At 39.3% G+C, this 20,785-nt stretch overlaps 1 non-coding gene across 1 annotated transcript; it reads right to left on the reverse strand.

Moving 5' to 3' along the window:
• Nucleotides 1-12,523: 12,523 nt before the first annotated feature.
• On the reverse strand, nucleotides 12,524-12,607 carry LOC115754529. The gene has a single exon (XR_004016996.1). It is a non-coding gene; the product is annotated as a small nucleolar RNA R11/Z151 (small nucleolar RNA).
• Between the last annotated feature and the right edge of the window lie 8,178 nt (nucleotides 12,608-20,785).

Raw genomic sequence — 20,785 nt, forward strand, 5'->3', positions numbered from 1 at the left:
GTGGTGGCAGGTTCTTCCGGCGAGCTGAAACCGTGCTATTGGCTATCGGATCTTGCTTGATCGTCCATGGATGGCATGATTTTCACGGTAACATTGCGGACACTCGGATAGAGGAACAGACAAAAACAATATCGATGAACTACCTTCTGCTGGGAAACTCTGAGTTCGTCTCGGTCTTCTTCTCCTCTCTCTGAGTTCGTCTCGGTCTTTTTCGTCTCTCCGAGTTCCTTTCCGTCTCCGTCTTCTTCTTCGTCTCGGTCTCTCTCTGAGTTCATTTGTCTTCTTCTTCTTCGTCTCAATCTCTCTCTGAGTTCATATGTCTTCTTCTTCGTCTCGGTCTTCTTCTTTTCTCTCCTCTCTTAGCTTGTCTCCGAGTTCATCTCTCTCTCTCTCTCTCTCTCTCTCTCTCTCTCTCAATTCATCTCATCCGAGTCTTCTTGGTCTCTCTCTCTGTTAGTCTCTATCTCGGTTGGTATAAATGCCTTTTGATGAGACTCTGCGACCACCCCGCAATCTATAACCATCTTTCCCATCGTAATGATGACTTCGCCCTTCTCTTTTTCCACGTAGGCCTTTTTTTTTTCTTCCATTTCTCATTCCCGCCCCCACCCCACGGAAGAAACAAAAAAAAAACTTGAAAAATATTTGGAAAAATTTGAATTAAAATTAAAATATTCAGCCGATATTTGACAACCAATAGTAATAACCCAAACAACAACATTTAACTCAAATAGAGTTTGGAAAAATTTAGGACTCGATTTTTGGTAATAAAGAAAAAAAATTATGACCAAATATTTGAATAATGTTTTCTTATGATTTAAGCTTCGTCCCATCTATTTCTTTTAAACATACTACGAAAGAATAAGTTGTTAACTTAATGATGATTTTTTAAAAAAACTTACACCGATAATCAACAAAAACCCGTCAATGGATTTATAACAAATTGCTTAATAGTTAACACTCATATTGTGTGTCAGCAACACCATCGTCTATATAGGACTAGACTCGATATTATGAAATAATTGCTACTCTGTATTGCGTGAGCAAGTTGTGAAAATTGTCGTGCATAGTCTTAGTTACAACATATTAAAATTTAGTGAATTTTTTAAATTGATTTCCTTGAGTAATAGTCACTATTTCAATCGATGTACAAAATTGTTTCCGTAAGAGTCGGTTTAGGAAATCGGTTAAAACTTTCCTTTGTGTATGTCTAACGAAAATACTTTCTTTAGAAAAGTTGTTCCCCACATCATGAACTACCGATATTCGTGTTTACATAATTTTTCATAACTGTTTAGTAGTTTTTCTTAGCACACCATTTTCAGCTCATCAAATCATTCATCGCGTCATCGAGAGATAATAAGGACTAACAACTATTAGACTCAATTGCTAAAATCAAGGAAGATGGAAAAATAAACAGTCTGCGTCTACTAAATTGCATTTACAAATGTACCCCGATAAGTATAACAAGAAAATTGTAAAAAACAAGTCGGCTAAAACCGAGACATGCACAATATCAAGAGGAAGTAGAATTGAACAGCTAAGAAAATCGAACACCCAATGTGGCACGACATAGAAGCAATGAGTCAATCCTCATCCCTCTCTTTCTAGAATCTTTCTTAGCCATTTCATGTAGGTAGAACCAATAATGACTGCTGGAGATCTATGAATGGGGATTCTTTTAGAAAATAGCTTCGTGGCTATGAACCAGAAATACAAATAAAAGAAAGATAAAAATAGATTTAGGTAACTTTGACAGAATATTTTAGGCACTTTGGACCATTAAAATGGTCTTTCGCGAATTACCTTATTTTGGTTATCGGATGGTTATTGTTCACTCGGATTTTTCAACTTGGTGCGTTCTGTACAAGCTAAATCAGACTTTACACCCTTCATAAAAATTGTCGTCTATAATTTCATTTATAACATATTAAAATTTCGTGAATTTTTAAATTTATTTACTTGAGTAATAGTCAAGATTTCTATCGATGCTCAAAACTGTTTCCGTAAGAGTTAGTTTAGAAAATCGATTAAAACTTCATTTTTTGTATGTCTAATGAAAATACTTCCTTCAGAAAAATTGTTCCCCATATCGTGAACTATTGATCTTCATGTTTACACAATTTTTTATAAGCAAAAACAAATGAATGACATAGATGTGATCATCTCGAATTGGCTTATTTCACAAAGATCTAATACTAGGCCGCGGTCCCAAAGCTTGTAAGAACAGCTATGGAAGCAAAAAACTAGATGCCTCGTGAATGAGTTTCAAGGATATTACTACTCAAAGCAATACTAGTTAAAGAGGTAAAACTAAGGCTCATGATAGCATTTTCTTGTGCTGAGTTTGTAAACGAAGAGACCGACACATGTGATGCGCATAATTAGAAGAAAGGAAGGCCTTTCTTATTATGTTTGAGATCATGTAGTTCATCAACTTATCTACGAAACATACATCTTTAAAGTAGCTAATCAAATCACATGTTAATGATTAAAAACTTAAAATGGAAAACATGAGCAAAGAGAAGTCATTTATCATCCCCCGAAACTCTTTTATAACACATTAAAAGCTACTTTCCCAAGAAGCTACTTCCAAGTCCATGAGAACTATCTTACCAAGTGAATAACCATATGAAAAACAAGACTTCAAACCAAACAACGTAGCACAACACAAGCAAGAGTCGGTCCTCACCTCTCTCTTTTCGGAATTGCTCTTAGCTTGTTCATGTGGGGAGAACCAATTATAATAGCTGCAGATTTATCAACCGGGGCTCCTTTTGAAAGGGAGCTTCGTCGCAATGAACCTAAACATAAATAAAATAAAGATTAAAATAGATTTAGAAATTTAAAATTTCTAAAGAAGAACCACATCTTATCTATTCCTTTTCTCGATCATCACCTCATAGATCTTGACAAAATGCGAAGCTTGATGCTCGGCCAATTCATCCGTATCATAGAGCGCAAATTCAAACACTTCTGAATCGCGCGAATGCTTATAGTCACGTGAAAGGCCTAGCTCGTGGATCCTTTTAACGGTGTCCCACATGTCTTTTTCAGCATGGGACAGTGACATTCTCAAGGAGTATTCGGCACGTGCGTACTCTTCATGAACTGGCCACCAGAATTGGGATGTGCCCATTTACGGAAGTTGACCAAAAGCTAGCATGAGATATTAAAAAAATGGAAGCTCCAATAACACCTAGTTATCAGTTAAGCAATTGTTCGAGATGACCTCCCGAGTCCCGACAAGATCATTAACAAAAATTAAGAGGAAAGCTAGACTTCCGCAGCGAGACAAACAAAGTTATACAGAAAATGATCATTGACCAACAAAACGTCTAGTATGTAACTTCGGGTAACAGAATTTTACTGAAGATTATATGAAAATGATGATTGCGGGGACGACCCAACATCCCAAACTATGATCGCCAGCACCTAAACAGAGATTTACCCAACCACTAATTCAATCACTCCTTGATTCCGCTCATGTGAAATTTACCTACGACAATCACTACTGAATTGTGATCTCCAGCATACTTTTTCAATTTGGCCGTCACGTAGCTAAAACATAAGTTGAGACAAAAAGTATCAATAAAATGATATATCACATATCAATTCTAAGAAACGAAAAAAGAAAAAGAAAAAAGACTTACTCATCTCTGTCATCAAGAAGTACCTTGGCCATGTTGGGATATTTCAAGTTCAATTCTTCTCTAAGTAAGTGCGTTTGCTCATGAGTCTTTTGCTAAAAACCAGAAAACCGGAACGTGAACAAAAGTGCCAGAAGCAATAGAAATAATTTCAATGAAATCTAACACAGTTAATCGCACCCACAGTGGAGGATTAACCAATCAAAGGTGATCTTTCCACCGTATTTGTTCCCGGCGTGTAACTTCTATTTCCTTCCTATGCTTGGTAACCTGTGCCGGTCATAGTTAGTATTCTAGGAAAACTCTATCATTGGTACACTCCAAATTTGACTAAAAATAATAGATTGGAAACTTTGATAGGTTCTTTATCAAGACTTTAGAAAAAGTAATTTATATAGCAACATAACACAAGGGAAAAGAATGCATACGTCTATTGGGCGATCAATTAGTCTAAACTCCCCGCCATACTTCAATACTTCTTCACGGGCTACACAAAACTCACTATTGGGATCATCCAAGACCTTGCTTCTTTCATTGTTTAGCTCCAACAAAGCCATCTGCACCAAACAGGAACCTCAAACTTTCTTTTTTCTTTTTTTATTATTCGAATTTCAATATTGTTTATATTGAAATTAACAGAATACACGGCATGAAAGAGAAAAAACATTAAGAAACCTATGGCTTCAGGCAAGATATCACCGCTTCCACCAAATCAAGTGAATCTTGCAACCAAAGTCATATCAATATATTTACACTACATGGGCAAGCTACCTCCCGACCCCAAAATGTGCATAGTTAAAAATACAATCACTCAAATTCAAATGTATGGTGCTTAGGATTAGAACAATCAATATGATATTTTGATCTATATTCACATGAAGAGAACTAGGTCGAATCTGTACACTTAACACTTACCGCCTTATCATGTAAGATCCCGACCAAATAAACTTTACATGTGCCGCCATCGGCAGAGGACGGGTATGTGAGTTGGACAACTTTTTCGGAGAGTTTAGGGGCTAGCCGGTCCAAACCCTCGCCAACCTTGGCGTTGTCGGGCTCGGGCTCGGGCTCGAGCTCGGGCACGGGCGTACGAGAGGCAGATACCACACACACTGCCGTGAAGAACCTCTTAGAGCCGATAAGTCGAGGAAAGTGGGCGCCTTGGGCAACGTAAAGGTGAGGTGGTGGTGGGAGGTTCTTCCAAATGAGTGAAGCGGTGGTGGTGGCGGGTTCTTTCTCGGAGAGTACAAGGGCTAGCCGTTCTAAACCCTCGCCAACCTTAGCATTGTCGAGCTCGTGGTTAGAGTCGGGGTCGGGTGTAGGCACACGGGAAGCGGACATCGCATACACCGCCATGGAGAACCTCTTATAGCCGATAAGTCGAGGAAAGTGGGTGCCTTGGGCAACGCGAAGGTGAGGTGGTGGTGGTAAGTTCTTCCGGTGAGCCGAAGTCATGGTGGTGGTAGGTTCTTTCTCTAAGAGTTCGGGGGCTAGCCGGTCCAAACCCGGGCTTTTTTCCAAATTAGGCGAAAAAAATTACCAAAAGAGGTTTAAAAAAACATATTTACCGGTTTGGGGTTTGCTCGGCGGTGGTGGTGCCGACCGGGTCCGGCAGCCAACCACCCACAACGCCAGGCTTTTTTGCCGAGCCTTTTTTAAAAAAAATCTTAATTTTTTTTACATTTTTAATAATTATTATTTGATTTATAATTTTTTCTTTTGAAGCTTATTTTTATAAAGTAATTATCAATAATTAATTAAGATATAAAATTGATAATTAATTTTGTATTTATGTAATTAATTAAAAATATTCATAAAATAAAAGTGATGAGATATATGAAAAACATGTAATTTTTATAATAAATAACAATCGTTAATCGCAATTACATTTAGCGACGATGTCGTCTTCCTACATGAGCTCATGTTCCGCAATTAGGTTCTCTTCGATACTCGGCGGGTCTAGTATTGTACCGACGAGGACGAGGATGAGGATCCAGCTGAGGAGGTTGTGTAGATGATGAAGGCATATCTTGTGAAAATATGCCACGCCTGCACGATACATATCCTATCGTAGGAAAGTCTGGATAAAAAGGAGAGAAATCGAATCCATACGAAGCGGGAGAAGGAGCTAGAGTCTGCGGCGGTGGATTGTTAGGAAATGCAAAGGTAAATCCCTCGGGAAATGGGGCGGCAAACCGAGCGAATCCCGCATGGAAACCCGTCCACCCTAACCCCGGAGTGAGCCCGAAGCGAAATCTGTCGTATGATGCTCCAAGGTGTAAGGGACGACATCTCCAACTACATGAGCTCGAGGAGTCCTCCGGGTCGGTTAAACAGGCTCGGGTGGGTCGTCATCGTGAGGGCCAACAGTAATCGCTATAATTGTTGGTTGGGGTTGTGGCATCATTGTTAGCCACCTATCCTCATTCTAGGCGTATAGCAATGCCCTAGCTATCCTCCCCACATCCGTCTAAGCTTGACGAGATGGACGTGAATTTGTTATATGTAGGATTTGTTCGACGCCATCACCCCGGTAATGATATCACAAGTAATAAATGTTATCAAATGCCAATAACTTATGTTATTAAAATATAATTAATGATTTAAATTGAAAGTATTTACACGAACCGTTGAACCCATTGCAGCTCCCGTAATAGAAATCCACTTTCGTGTATGTCTACGGAACCACTCTATATATTCTGAATGAAAGTGAAGTTCCTCCGTTACGGGATCAGCATGGGACGGTGACATTCTCAAGGAGTATTCGGCACGTGCGTACTCTTCATGAACCGGCCATCGGAATGGGATGTACCTATTTACGGAAGTTGACCAAAAGCTAGCATGAGATATTAAAACAATGGAAGCTCCAATAACACCTAGTGATTAGTTAAGCATTTGTTCGAGATGACCTCCCGAGTCCCGACAAGATCATTAACAAAAATCAAGAGGAAAGCCAGACTTCCACAGCAGAGATAGCAAAGTTATACAGAAAATGATCATTGAACAACAAAACGTCTAGTATGTAACTTCGGGTAATAAAATTCTTCTGAAGATTATATGAAAATGATGATTGCGGGGACGACCCAACATCCCAAACTATGATCGCCAGCACCTAAATAGAGATTTACCCAACCGCCAATTCAATCACTCCTTGATTCCGCTCACGTGAAATTTACCTACGACGACCACTACCGAATTGTGATCTCCAGCGTACTTTTTCAATTCAGCCGTCTCGTAGCTAAAACACAAGTTGAGACAAAAAGTATCAATAAAATGATATATCACATATCAATTCTACGAAACAAAAAAAGAAAAAGAAAAAAGACTTACTCATCTCTGTCATCAAGAAGTACGTTGGCCATGTTGGGATATTTCAAGTTCAATTCTTCCCTAAGTAAGCGCGTTTGCTCATGAGTCTTTCGCTAAAAACCAGAGAACCAGAACGTAAACAAAAGTGCAAGAAGCGATAGCAACAATTTCAATAAAATCTAACATAGTTAGTCATATCCACAGTGTAGGATTAACCAATCGAAAGTGATCATTCCGCCGTATTTGTTCCCGGCGTGTAACTTCTATTTCCTTCCTATGCTTGGTAATCTGTGCCGGTCATAGTTAATATTCTAGGAAAACTCTATCATTGGTACACTCCAAATTGGACTAAAAATAATAGATTTGAAACTTTGATAGGTTCTTTATATAGACTTTAGAAAAAGTAATTTATATAGCAACATAACACAAGGGAAAATAAGGCATACGTCTATTGGGCGATCAATTAGTCTAAACTCCCCGCCATACTTCAATACTTCTTCACGGGCTACACAAAACTCACTGTTGGGATCATCCAGGACCTTGCTTCTTTCATTACTTAGCTCCAACAAAGCCATCTGCACCAAACAGGAATATCAAACTTTCTTTCTTTTTTTTATTATTCGAATTTCAATATTGTTTATATTGAAATTAACAGAATACACAACATGAAAGAGAAACAACATTGAAAAACCTGTGGCTTCGGGCAAGATATCACCGCTTCCACCAAATCAAGTGAATCTTGCAATCAAAGTCATATCAATATATCTACGCTACATGGGCAAGCTACCTCCCGACCCCAATAATGTGCATAGTTAAAAATACAATCACTCAAATTCAAATGTTTGGTGCTTAGGATTAGGACAATCAATATGATATTCTGATCTACGTTCACATGAATAGAACCAGATTGAATCAGTACACTCAACACTTATCGCCTTATCATGTAAGATCCCGACCAAATAAATTTTACATGTGCCGCCCTCAGCAGAGGATAGGTATGTGAGTTGGAAAACTTTCTCGGAGAGTTCGGGAGCTAGCCGGTCCAAACCCTCGCCAACCTTGGCGTTGTTGGGCTCGGGGTCGGGTGCGGGCCTACGGGAGGCGGACACCGCATACACCTCCGTGGAGAACCTCTTAGAGTTAATAAGTCGAGGAAAGTGGGTGCCTTAGGCAACACGAAGGTGAGGTGGTGGTGGGAGGTTCTTCCCGCGAGCTAAAACCGTAGTGGTGGCGGGTTCTTTCTCGGAGAGTACATGGGCTAGCTGGTCCAAACCCTCGGCAACCTTAGCATTGACGGGCTCGGGGTCAGGGTCGGAGTCGGAGTCGGGTGCTGGCATACGGGAGGCGGACACCGCATACACCGCCATGGAGAATCTCTTAGAGCCGATTAGTCGAGGAAAGTGGGTGCCTTTGGCAACGCGAAGGTGAGGTGGTGGTGGCGGGTTCTTTCTCCGAGAGTTCAAGGGCTAGCCGGTCCAAACTCGGGCTTTTTTCCAAATTAGGCAAAAAAAATTACCAAAATAAGTTTAAAAAAACATATTTACCGGTTTGAGGTCCGCTCGGCGGTGGTGGTGCCAACCGGGTCCGGAAGCCCACCATCCACAACGCTAGGCTTTTTTGTTCGGTCTCTTTTGAAAAAAAATCATAATTTTTTTTTACTTTTTTAATAATTATTATTTGATTTATAATTTTTTTCTTTTGAAGCTTATTTTTATAAAGTAATTATCAATAATTAATTAAGATATATAATTAATATATAATTTTGTATTTATGTAATTAATTAAGAATATTCATAAAATAAAAGTGCTAAGATATGTGAAAAACATGTAATTTTCATAATAAATAACAATCGTTAATCGTAATTACATCTCTCGACGATGTCGTCTTCCTACATGATCTCCTGTTCCGCAATCGGGTTCTCTTCGGTGCTTGACGGGTCTAGCATTATACCGACGAGGATGAGGATCCAAGTGAGGAGGATGTGCGGATGATGAAGGCATATCTTGTGAAAATATGTCATGCCAAGACGGTACATATGCTACCGTAGGAAAGCGTAGATAAAAAAAAAAGAGAAACCGAATCCATACGAAGCGGGAGAAGGAGCTGGAGTATGCGGCGGTGGATTGTCAAGAAATGCAAAAGTAAATCCCTCGGGAATGGGATGGCAAACTGGGTAAATCCCGCATTGAAACATGTCCGGCCTAACCACGGAGTGAAATCCAAAGCGAAATTTGTCGTATGATATTCCAAGGTGTAAGGGACGATATTGCCAACTACATGAGTACAAGGAGTCCTCCGGGTCGGCTAAACACCCTCAGGTGGTCGTCATCGTGAGGGTCAACTGGTGTTGCCGTGGCTGCTGGTTGGGGTGGTGGCATCATTGTTAGCTGCCTCTCCTCATTCTGGGAGTATAACATTGCCCTAGCTATCCTCCCCACATCTGTCTCAGCTTGATATTCTGATCTCGAGTATAAAATATGTGTAGAGAATACTGAAAAGGAATATATAAATAGATAGAGGGCAATCAGAACCTTGGACCGGTGAAGCTTTTGACAAAATAAAGAGGATTATCATTAAGCTCCCAGAGAAAACAGCAAGAATGCTTCAACGCAAATCTCGGTAACATTCTCGACAAGATGGCAACTAACATGAGAGTTTTGCAACTGTTGTAACAAAAGGCTTGATAAAGAGTTTTTCCCAACGTTTTGCAAGTCATCAACAGACGTGACAATGACTGATGACATATGCTTACATGTTGCTTAGCACATTATTATGGCTCATTCTTTTCGAGAGCAGGCTCTTGTCTTGACCCGAGTCCGCATGAACCGGAGCAATCACGGATCATGTGAGTTTCAAATGATTAGTGCTCGTGCGTTCCTATGCCCTTTACTTTTGCCGCGTCTAAGGTTTCTAATTCAATACTGAAAATTAATGTAGATGTTTGATGCCGAGTGAGTCATCGTCATATGATACACTAACTCGTTTTGTTTGGTCTCGGCCTGTAGATAGACGAGTTGTTGATTTTCTCCTCACATTTTCATTCGCAGAGCTACAAGACCTTCCGAACTACAAAGATGTGCGCTGACAAGCTTGTTTACGTAGTAACCTAATGCACATGAGAATCACATAATTCACAAGTTCTTACTAAAGGAACAAAAAATTATATTTCATAGGCACTAGGTTGAGCTTCATGGGCGTCACATATAGTTGATGGGGACAATGGGAGGACACCATAATGTCAAGATGGTTGGTGTGGAGTGGAGGTGGATGATATGACGTTATCGTAATTACTGTTATTCATTGTTATCATTATAATTTACTTCCTTTTTAGGTGATTTGTTTTTGATGGAGTGATCGATCATGGGCTGCTCGAGGAAGAGGGAATAATGGAAATGTAATTACGGGGATTAGGAGAAGTAGTCATGGCCCGAGTTCTTCTTGGATGTCCTTTCACGTGGGCCCTAGTTTGGATAGCATCAGCCTACCAAATCCAAAGTTATGGGGAGATTAAAAAAAAAAACAAAGTAACATGGAACCTTTTTAAACGTCGCATTGGCACGTTGCTAGGGCTACGAAGTTCTGTACACGGGGGTATCCTCAGTTCTTAAATAGGACACCAGCAGGATCAGTACCCACAAAAATCCGAAGACGAAGCAAAGTAGAAATTTAAATTTGATGGATGACGGCTTATTATTGCGTAACCGTTAGCGTGACATTTTAGATTAGCTCACTGAGATATTATATTATTTATCTTTTGACGTATAGATGGACACCTTATCAGAAGGTCACCAACCCTAAGAATGCTCCCACTTGGACAATGCTTAACTTTGAAAGTTAAGCATTGTTGTTACTTCGAAAGGCTCATTCGTGAGTTAATTCAAGTTCTTATATATGTATTTCGGTATCGCTCTCTCCCTATTTGGTGTGCGTCTCTATTCATTTATGTTCTCTTCGTCGTCTTAAAAGCTTGCCAGAAGCAGCTCCTTGTCTAGGCCTTCTAGCTCCGATGATCATTTTTCGACCTCATTGGACCTGATCTTTACAAGTGGAACTGAGCTCGCGAGTTTGGAAACGAGTCTTTTAACGGTCCTGCATGATCCTGAACAAAGAAACTTAACTCGGGTATCTTGAAAGAGAATGGAAAATTATTCCGTTTCTTGTGGACTCCCTGAGAGCAATGGTTGCTAAGGATCATAGTGGCACTATACACGAGTTTAAGTTAGGCCTTGAGTTGACGCTTCTTTTGACCTGCTGTGAGAGAGAGAGAGAGAGAGAGAGAGAGAGAGAGCGCAATCCAGGCCCTTTTCCTCGTCTCCTCCTTTGGCAAGCGAAGATGATTGTAGTTCTCTTTGTCCTGGCTATCTTCTTTTTCTTTTCACAAGCCTATATGCTTGCCATTTTGATATGAATATGATCCTGTCATCTTTCTAGTGTGACACCCTGACATTCTTGGGGCCTTTACTTTGTACATTGGAACAAATTTCCGGAATTCCCTCCATTTAGTTCTGATGTTAGTAGTTGAACAATGATCCTTGTCCTCTAGAACTGCTACGTTTCACTTTAAAATTTCTCTGGACTGAATTTGGAATAGGACGGCATAGCTTAATAGCCTGAAATGGCAGTAAATGATAAGGTCTCTCTGTCCTTTGATTCGTGCCGATCAAGTTCCGCTGAGAGCTATGCAATATTCGTAATCATCAATTATGTTTTTTTGATAACCTCTATAGTACGTACTAGATTGTGTTCGACACATTCTCATTTGATGAGCACTTCGAGGAATGGACTATGGTATCTCTTGAGCTACAAATCTCCGTATGTCTAAGTGTTAATGAATGCCCGATCTAAAGTGCACCTCATCTTACAAGGCGTTGGATGTCATTTGGAGACGAACGCAATTAATATTTGGTAATGTTTCGGTGAAGTTCAAGGCAGTGATTTCAGTTTTGCAATCAACGGCTAGCCAAATGGGAAAAAGAATGCCTTGTTCTTTAATTGCCCTTGTTTGTAAAGAAACTCTAAACACATGCAAAGAATACTTTACCTTTCTCTAAGTACATCAAACATTGAGTACATTGAAGAAAGTAAAACGGGGCAAATGACAGCAATTACGGTTTTCAACTTACAGCAAGGTGGTGAGGCCGTGAGTCGTGCTTGCGAGGAACAGCTAGAGGCGCAGCCATGAGTCCATGGGAGTTGAGAGTCGTGAGACGGAGAGACCGATGGAGTTTCTTGAGAGAACTGAGATGAGAGAGACAGAGATGAGACGAAACACCTTACGGGAGAGATTAGCGACACTTGAAACATTTGTGAGCAAACTCTTCCAACCTACACTAGAAGCAAGAATGTTCCCGGCCTTTCAGGAGCAAGAACATAAGAAAGGACAATGAAATTCAAAGGTCTATAATTTCAACACCACAAAATTGGCAAAACTGGGAATGTGTAGGGCGTTTCTAGTATCAAATGGCACTGAAAACACAAAAGCCACCGATCAGGGAATCGTTTTTGTTTTCGAGAGAAGACTTTGAAGAAATTGCTGCGGAAAAATCGATAATTCAAACATATAAGGGCTGCGGTATGTGTAACAATCATATCATTGACGATAAGTCTCACTGAAATCTGCTATAATGTTGATTTAACATCAGAAGCCCATCTCAACACCAGAAGCAAAATCACGACAGAAAACAACTTATGCCAAAATGCAATAATGAAGGAATCGATTCGAGTATGTCATTGAGAGTGGAGAGAGTGCTTAGATAGCCAAGCGTTAAACTTCAACTACTAGGGAGTGACAGCCATCAGGCACCAGAAACTCTAGTCTACATACTATTGCATCATCACTGCATTCAGCCCAAGAGATTTAGGATGTGTCTCGTGGAAAACGAATAATTTGCAATTTTTTTTTTGAAAAATGATCGATCGAATGGCTTACAAAAATCAACAAAAAAAAATATATTTTGTAGAATTGTTTGAACATAAATTGTTATTGATAATGAAAATATTTTTCAATAGTTAATTATTTCAAGTGACACAAGAGATATTTTCGGGAGAATATTTTTCAAATCGTTCAATTTTTACATATGGAGGCTTAGGTACACGAGAGTGGTTGACCAGTACTTTTACTCTAATTAACATATCTACAAGCCAACAAAAAAAAAAAAAAACGCCCTTACTGAAAAGTTCAAATTGTCCCTCCTCGCAAATCATTTTAGGGTTTTGTTTTTAATTTTGGGTGATTTGGTTAACTTTGGTTTTGAGTATTTTGGATTGATGCGAAAATTTAGAACTTGGGAGGGGTGTTTTTGGAAAGGAAAAGAGGTGTTAATAAAAAAAAACATTCAAGAATAAAATGAAATTCTCCTCAAATCCAGACAATTGTAGGAACTTGATAGTAATCAAAACATATTTTCTAATTGTAGCAATTTGATTGTTAACAGATATTAAAGCTATGAAACACATAAGAAAAGGAGTATACACATGCGCGCGCGTCTTATGTATGCATTGTTACGGTCTTTCGGAAGACAATAAAAAAAAAAAAAAAGCATCCGAGGAAGGCAATCTCCGCAAAAAGGGTAAAAAAAAATGGTCATATCGGTATGAAAAGCAATTCCACCAAAAATGGTTAAAAAGAACCATTATAGAGCAAGCGAATCAATGAAGACAATCATATGAAAGTAAATACTTTCAGAGTGCCCAAAAAGGGCCATCACGACGCATAAGAATCAATCAAGACAATGATATCATTATGGAAAGCAAAATCTATCAAAAGTGGTAATATATTCATATATAAAACAAAGGAAGCATCCCTATGGACAACAAACTCAACTCTTGCTGATTATTATGATGTTCGAGCATGCTGATATTTGACCTCACCCACTTTTACTGCATATCCAGTTACAAGATCAAACAAGCAAGACACCCTCTAAGGAACACACTTAAAGAAGATTTTTAAACAAAGTAAGATTAGGATATAAAAAAGGTTTCATTAACCTGCTTCAAAAGGGCATACTTGGATTGGGATGGCATAGATTTCCCTCCTCTTTCTCTACCTTCGGTCACCTTCGGAAGTGTCACTTTGACCATCCAAATGGTGCTTCTCCCTTCGCTTTCTTTCACTGCAGTTTATGAATGAACTCAAATATGAGCGTATTAAAGAAAGAACACATTGCTCATATTTCTATGCAAACAAAAGAATGTCATAGCAACGTTATTGCAAATAAGAGACACAACACAACGATGGAGCGTAGTTTCTGACCAAAAAAACCCATGGCAACCTCTTGCATCTGTTCCTGGGGAGTACCTTCTTTGAGGAGAATACGTTATGCCAAATTTTATCCCTCAAATCACCCCCTTGATAGAAGGCAATTCGCACCTCGGCCTGCGCCTCTGTCAAAGTTCTTCTTCAAAAAGAAGTGATTACTCTCTACTCTTCACGTGGGATACTCTCCAAAATTTTTCCTTGATCTTAAATAGAGAATTGCCACAAAATTGACCTAATTCCCTAAAAAAAAAATTCAACTTTAAGTCCAGTTCAAATTTTGTCGCAGAACTTCTTTTTGTGAAAAAAAGAAGCCACCAAAACGAGTAAGTTCTTTGATATGAAAATAAGGAAATTAGATAGGACCAACAACGATTTTTGTAAAAAGAAGTTGGAAATAATATCTTCAATTGAATTTAAAATTAGAAATTTTAGGGAATTTAGACTCGAAAATTCCCTCTTTGACAATCCCATCTTGCACATATAAGTATATTTGGAATATCAAGCTGATTGCAGTTTTTTGCCAAAAAAAATCGGTCATGGAAATGCAGAGGAATTTAACTTAAAGGGCTTTGGGGAAATATAAAGACTATTTGGTAAATGGTACATTTGGGAAGCAACTTTGAGAGAAATGTGCTTTGGTAGAAACACATTTAAAAAGTCCTTTAGGTGATTAATTTAAGCTTTTTAATTTTAATTCGTTAAAAATTAGAAAAAAAACATTGACCACAATTTATACAATGTCAATGTTGACATATTAACAGATTTTTTTAATCATATTAACAGATTTGCTAATGTAAGAAAATGACATTGCTTTTCTGCTAAAAAAACCGAATTCAACCAATACAACAATAAATTAAAAAGGTCAACCCATTTCAAGTTGCAAAGATGCATTGTGACAATCATCTATAATTGCTCAATCTTACACGGAAAACACACTAACTATTAGCAATCTCATGACCCAATATTACGATTTTTCAAATCTCCCTTGCAAGCCAACACCCTAGCCGTGCTCGTGTAATTTTTTTTTTTTTTTTTTCCATTCTCAAGCTGCAAAACCGCTCATGTTTCCCATCGATCTCAATGACTCAAAGTTATTGATTCTGCAGTAAACTGATATTTCATTGATTAACATGAACCGATTACACCAAGGGCCCACAAACACAAATTTTATAGCTAAAATGATCGTCCAATCTATTCTGGAATGTCACAAAAGAGTCTATGGCTGGGCAACTACTCCCTCAGCTTGGTGTGACGAAACTTGAGCCTACGACCGGCACTGCAGTGAATGGCTTCCAACTCTTGAATTATTTCGACAACGCTAATTGAACTAGTCAAGTGAGGCCTCGATATACTAACTGCTTCCTTGGTTTTTGATTGCAACGTAACACATCCATAATTAAAGGATGGATGAAACGTCGCATGCTAAGTTTGTGCTGCCACTAGTTACTTTAATTTGTTAAAGAAGAAAGGGTGGGGAAAGATTGCACAAGGAGCCTCTGTACAGAGCTACAGTTGGGGAATGCAGACCCAACTGCTCATCACAATAAATCCATAGCATTCAAACGACTAACTCATTCACACTATTCAAGAAGCTGTTGTTTCAATGTTTGAACATAAAACACTCATCATCACTAACCTTCCGTTGCTGCTTTGCAAAAATAAGGAATGATTTTCATGTAATACCAAACATAGAGCCTCCCCAGAAAATCAATCAACAGCAAAGAAAGACATAAATATGCAAATTTTGTTGAACATAATGGCTTTCAATAGTAGAGCCATCAACATAGTACAATGAATTAATTTGCTCAAATCATAATCCCAAGATCTTGTATACTTCAGGCCTCAAATGCACGCAGACACCCATATAAATTGATGAAGAGCAAACCAGCACATCTATGCACAAAAAAGGCGCAATTCCCCTAGAGCGCCATCATCCCCTCTTAGTCTACCACAACGATGGGGAAAGCCTACGGAGCCCTAATTTTGCTCCAATTCCGCAAGCCCCATTTTTCTATACAATGGAAGCCCTAATTTATCTTTTCCATTTAATTTCCCGAGCCATCGACGAAGCTACATATCTATGAATATGCGTTTGCCAATTTGACTTTTTTCTAAGTTCCAAAATGTCTCGTAAAGTTGAAGAGATATCAAAAAGGAAGTTTGAGAAGTCTGTGGACTGCTAAGTTTGCTTTCCTTCGATAGAGGAAAGGATGTATATAATTTCGTTGGTTTGATTTCTTTTCACATTTAGGAGGTAGGCTGTTTCTTTTCAAAAGGTGGTAATATCTAAGGCTGAGGTAGTGTGAACATCTTTTTGTCTGCAACTGTTAGCCTTTTACGATGGTCGAATGTTTTTATTGCTGTGTTAAGAGTTTTAATGCCTGGTTTGATTATTAAAATTATCTGTGTTTAAATTCTGACCCAAAAATATGGCACAGGGCATCATTCGCATTCTTTTCAATCAAAGGAGGTAGTAAGTGTGTAAAAAATGGGTAAGCAAGTACCTAAAATGTCTTCCCAATTGTTAATGCTACGCCCTAATATTCCTATATCAGTTTCTGCGCAGCCCATAAATGCAGAATAACAACCAGGGATCAGCATTAAGGGCCCTGATCTTGAGGTGGTTGCATGGTTGATAAGTCTTGCAAACTGCCTGTGCTCGTATTATACGGGCTTTGCTGCTGATGGTTTGGCCTGACCCTCGTTCCAAGATGGTGCCAGCCATGATAAACATATTGTGTGGATGACCCTTCACCAGCATGTCGATTCCTATAATTAGCATGCAGAGGCACCCACCATGGGAAGCAACTGCGTGGAGTCAAAGCCACTCCAGGAAATATTAAAAAGCAGATTTGTACATGTCTGCAACCTCGGTTACTAAAATGTTGCAAAGGTTTTAAGCAGTGCTTTCTTTGATCAGAATGCACCACCTTCTACACCAAGTGCTTCCATCCATCAATCATCACAGGCCGTGCTTCGAGGCTATAATTTGTCCACCGGCCATGTATTTACACATCCCTACGTAGAACCAAGCTACTGTAGCGTCAACTGCCCCTGCAACATGGTTACATGAATCTTGATGAGTATATGCATCAAAACTTTGGACATGATATGATATAACATCTCCTCAACAAGATGTGTATCGAGGTGGCAGCTCGTCTTGGGCCAATGCCGATCCTTCTGGTTGGGGAAGCTTTCTAGGCAGGGGAAGTACCCCTCGCCAATTTTTTCCTGATTCACTTGGCCCCTCTAATAGTTCCAGGACCCAGCTCAACTCTGCATTGCAGCATAGAAATGATTATAATCCTATTGGAATGGCAAAAGTTAATTTCGCACCCGCTTGATAGCTTTTCTATTATCTACTTCCAATCTCTAACTAACAGTCTCGTAATGTAACGACTCTAGCTAATCAGTTCTCTCCACTATATGCCTTTTTCAGTACTATTACTTCACTGCGTGGAAAAATCAGCCTGATCCAGAAGCAGGGTTTGCACTCCCCAAACAACAACAGGGCGGCTTCCCCTGATGGGTGTCTTTACCTTCTGATGTTAATAACTAGCACCATGATATGCCATCAGCTCAACAAGAGGTGAATCAAGGTTGTGGCTCATCTCGTGCCAATGCCGGTACTTCTGGTTGGGGAAGTATTCCTGGCTCAGGAAGTACATCTTCTCAATCTTCGCCATTTCGAGCTCACTCGACTGCTCCTTTTAATATTTCCTGAACCAGCCATGACTCCACATTGCAAGCTCAGGACCAGTATAGAAATGATCATCACTTTTTAATATTTATTGGAATGGCTTCAACTACACTCGGTCACTTACCAGGATGGATGCCACTGCCTGATAACGGTAGAAATCAGCACGCTGGTCAACGGTCATCCCCACAAGATATTTATCATGGCCGGCACCATTTTGGAAGGAGGGTCAGACCAAACCATCAGCGGCAAAGCATACGAGCACAAGCAATTCGCAGGACTTTATCAGCCATGCAATCACCTCAAGATCCGGGAATCTATCACTGATTTCTGGTTGTTATTCTGCATTTACTGGCTGGGCTTTTGCATAGAAACTGATATGGGAACATTAGGGCGTGGCAGTAACAATTGGGAAGACATGTTAGGTGCTTGTTTACCCATTTTTATACACTTACTACCTCCTTTGACTGGAAAGAATGTGTAGGTTCTTGCTTGTCCATTTGTACATACTCTAGCTTTTTCCTGAAGCCAGAATCCAACTGTGCGACTGGCTCAATATTGCCTTTTGTTTCTTAATTTGTGTTAGAACAGATTCCACGCAAAGATTTTCTTCTGCAAGTAGGGGGTCATGACATCGAGTAGTCATGATAATTCTAGTTGCAGGATGTTAGTTAGACTATATTTTCCCAGGCTCTAAAGACCTTCTGCAATGCTTCGAGTAATAATTGCTGCAGTTGCACTGCCTTATTCTCCGATGGATGAACTTCAAAATGTTTCAGTAAGATTTTTTTTTTTTTTTGGGTAAACAAATGTTTCAGTAAGTTGCTGAGACCTTAATTTATAGCTTCCTGGAATGTGCTTGTCACTCTAGGGAGGAAGACAATTGACGTGAAGTTGAAGTCAATTGGGAGTGTAAGTGAAAGGAGTACATTTTGATATTCAGAATTCGCCTTTCTAGAGAGTTTGGTTCGGACAATATGACTTGCCAGTGTCTATAAGGGGCAGTGATTGAAGGGGGGGTGTCGGTGCTTTGATCGCCACAGACGCTGATACTAATCATGGCGGTAGCATTCATAACACCGGAGTATCGATAACCTACATTGGATATGACCAGACGATGATGATGAAGTTTCTGCGGCCCCTCAAAAATCAGCATTACCATGACTTGCTTTCCAAAACAATTTTAGGAATTCATTAGACGGACCTCTAATAAATGAGAAACGAGAAACGCTTTCCTGGAAAAGTACTAAAATATTCAGGAGTTGGTTGTTTTGGATTATACAATAAGATCCCAAAAGACAGGCCCCTCTGAACTAGTGATTACGTCTTTTCTTGGTCGAAGTTTAAAACCTTAATGGGTGTCTTTTAGGATCTTAAGGCGCCAAATGGGTTTGGTAATGGGAATGTAGCCTCATTTTCCAGCAATCGGCAGACAATTCAAATCTAGACATCTACTAATCGTATGTTTAATCGCGTCTCTGTGATTCAGATGAGAATCGGGCAAAGTCTCGGTCCATGTCTCATCCAAGTTCTTCTCATCCCTTAGAGGATGGATAAAGTATACACGGGGTGGCAGTCAACTATTTTGCTTCTTCGTAACACCGTACTGCTTATGTTAATGGGAAGTAACTAGTCACGGCCAGTTCGGTGGAACCGCCGGTTCCGGTTCAGGAACCGGCGGTTCCGGTTCCACGAAAAGGTGGAACCGGAACCGGCCGTGTAAAATGGCGGTTCCGGGCCGGTTCCGGTTCCGCTCGGAACCGCCCGGTTCATTCCGATTCCTTTTTAATAATAATTTTTAAAATAATAAATAATATAATAAATTATAAATTATAAAATATAATTAAATTGTACATTGTAATAAAATATGGGAAAAAAAAAAAGAAGGAATGGGCTTGAACTTAATGAATTATCATTAAGCGCCTACATATCTTCTTGGGGATAGAAGAATCAAAGCCCATGTAGTTCTTTTACCTTTGAGAACCCCAACTTACCTCATCGTCAATCGTCGCTACCCGTTGTAGTACCCGTGGCGGTGGTATCTCCAACATCATCGCTAAAAAATTCGTGTTCACGATCTAACTCTTGGTGTCGATATTTCGCCATCGTCCAATCGCCGACACAAGCTTGAGCTTCCACACAGTCCGGGCTTAATCTTGAACGGCGAGAGTCCAAAATTAATCCTCCAGGACTAAATGCTTGTTCAACTGCAACCGTTGAAGAATGGGTTGCTAATATTTGACGAGCGATGAGGGCGAGAACTGGATACTCGATTTGGTGACTCTTCCACCACTTCAGGATTTCGAAATCTGTACTATGTTTCGCATCACGAAACTCAAATTGAGTGGTTAAATATTTTTCTAATTCAGAAATATTACATGTTGCCCCTTTTTTTTTTTTTTTTCCTACTCTTAAGCATATTATACCCTCTACTAAGTGAACTACCACCTTCGCTACGTGAGGCAGTATATTGTAAAGATCAAGAATCACTTAAACCATATCTACTACAAAATTCTCCATATAATGCTACTATAGATTCTTTAACATGTCCTAATATATTTGAAATATCTATTGAATCATCCAAATGTAAACAATCATGATAATACACATTCAAATAATCTTGTAAACCGTCTAATTTAATACGTGGATCAAAAACAATACCAACTAAATAGACAAGAGGAATTTGCAAATAATAATGCAACCATTTTTCTCGCATTACTAAAATAGTTTGACCTAATTCGGTATCATTTTCATATTCACTAAAAACACTACTAATATTAACACACTCTATTAAAAATAAATGCGTTGTAGGATAATAAATACCAGATAAAGTCTTAGTAGCATCATTAAAAATTTTCAAAATATCTAAAA

Source organism: Rhodamnia argentea, chromosome 7 (genome assembly GCF_020921035.1).
Source record: "Rhodamnia argentea isolate NSW1041297 chromosome 7, ASM2092103v1, whole genome shotgun sequence".
NCBI classification, from domain to species: domain Eukaryota; kingdom Viridiplantae; phylum Streptophyta; class Magnoliopsida; order Myrtales; family Myrtaceae; genus Rhodamnia; species Rhodamnia argentea.